The sequence below is a fragment of the Rhinolophus ferrumequinum genome, chromosome 12 (genome assembly GCF_004115265.2).
Source record: "Rhinolophus ferrumequinum isolate MPI-CBG mRhiFer1 chromosome 12, mRhiFer1_v1.p, whole genome shotgun sequence".
Lineage (NCBI taxonomy): Eukaryota > Metazoa > Chordata > Mammalia > Chiroptera > Rhinolophidae > Rhinolophus > Rhinolophus ferrumequinum.
Genome location: NC_046295.1, coordinates 72,901,160 through 72,903,003, shown reverse-complemented (window position 1 = coordinate 72,903,003; position 1,844 = coordinate 72,901,160). Strand labels below are relative to the sequence as shown.

Here is a 1,844-nt window from a genome sequence, read left to right as displayed (position 1 = left end):
ACTGTTTCCATGTTGATTTTCTGTTTGGAGGATCTGTCCCTTGTTGCCAGTGGTGTGTTGAAGTCCTCTACTATGATAGTGTTACTGTTGATCTCTGTCTTTATGTTGGTCAATATTTGTTTTATATAACTAGGTGCTTCTATGTTGGGTACATAGATGTTTAGTAGGGTTATGTCCTCTTGTTGGATCTATGCCTTTATTATTATGTAGTGCCTTTCTTTGTCTTTTATTATATTCTTCATTTTAAAGTCTATTTGGTCAGATATAAGTATTGCTACTTCAGTTTTTCCTCATTTCCATTTGCATGAAATATCTTACTGCATCCCTTTACTTCCAGCCTGTGTGTGTCTTTTAATCTGAGGTGAGTCTCTTGTATACCGCATATGCAAGGCTCTGTTTTCTTATCCACTCAGCCACCATATATCTTTTGACTGGAGCATTTAATCCATTTACATTTAAAGTTATTGCCATTTTGTTATTTGTATTTCTGGTCTTCATTAGTTAGATTGTTTTCATCTTTCTTCTGCTTAAAGAAACCCATTTAACACTTTCTGCAAAAATATGGAACACTTCAAGAATTTGCTTGTTATATTTGCACAGGGGCCATGCTAATCTTCTCTGTATCATTCCAATTTTAGTATATGTGCTGCTGAAGTGAGCACAGTTTATTTCTTTTTAGTGCTGTATAATATTCTACCATCTGGATATACTACATTTTGTTTATCCATTCCCCTACTAAAGGACATCTTGGGTGCTTCCAAGTTTTGGCAATTATGAATAAAGTTTCTTTAAGCCTCAATGTGCAGCTTTTTGTGTGAACATAAATTTGCAACTGCTATTGGTAAATGCCAAGGAGTGTGATTGCTGTACTGTATGATAAGAGTAGGTTTAGTTTTGTAAGAAACTGCCACCAGCAATGGATGAGAGTTCCTGTTGTTCCTCATCCTTTTCAGCATTTAGGGTTGTCAGTGTTCTAGATTTTGACTCTTCCAATAGGTGCGTAGTGGTGTCTCATGGTTTTAATTTGCCTTTCCTTGATGACATATGATGTGGAGCATCTTTTCATATACTTATTTACCATCTGTATATTTTCTTTGGTGAGGTGTCTGTTCAGATCTTTTGCCCATTTTTAAATCAGGTTGTTTTCTTATTGTTGAGTTTTAAGAGTTTTTTGTGTGTTTTAGACAATAATCCTTTATCAGACAAGTCTTTTGCAAATATTTTCTCCAGTCCAAGGCTTGCTTTATCATTCTCTTGACAGCATCTTTTGCAGAGCAGAAGTTTTTAATTTTAATGAAGTCCAGCTGATCAATTACTTTTCTTCATGGATCATGCCTTTGGTGTTGTATTTAAAAAGTCATCCCTATATCCAAGGTCATCTAGGTGTTCTCCTGTGTTATCTTCTAAGAGTTTTATAGTTTTGCATTTCACATGTGTATGATTCATTTTGAGTTAATTTTTGTGAAGGGTGTGAGATCTGTGTCTGCATTCAATTTTTTGCATGTGGATATCCAGTTGTTCCAACACCATTTTTGTAAAAGACTATCTTTACTTCATTATATTGTCTATGTTCTTTTTCAGTGATCAGTTGACTGTATTTATGTGGGTCTACATCTGGGTAAGTCTCAATTTTTACTTCTTGTAAAAAAAGATTAAAAATAAGAGTTAGGTTAAAAGATGCAGATAAGTTATAAGTCAGGATCTGACTCTGGCAGTGGGCTATGGCATAGAGGTTAAGAGGTAAGCTCTGGAGACACATCATCTCACTTTATATCCTAGCTCTACCAGTCACTAACTGTGTGACCGTGGGCGAGTTCCTTAACCTCTAGGTTCATAGAAATGGT

The 1,844-nt window shown here is 35.2% G+C and overlaps 1 non-coding gene across 1 annotated transcript; it reads right to left on the bottom strand.

Annotated features, from left to right (window-relative positions):
- Positions 1 to 555: 555 nt before the first annotated feature.
- Positions 556 to 662, bottom strand: LOC117032581 (U6 spliceosomal RNA). The gene has a single exon (XR_004424764.1). It is a non-coding gene; the product is annotated as a U6 spliceosomal RNA (small nuclear RNA).
- Positions 663 to 1,844: the final 1,182 nt, after the last annotated feature.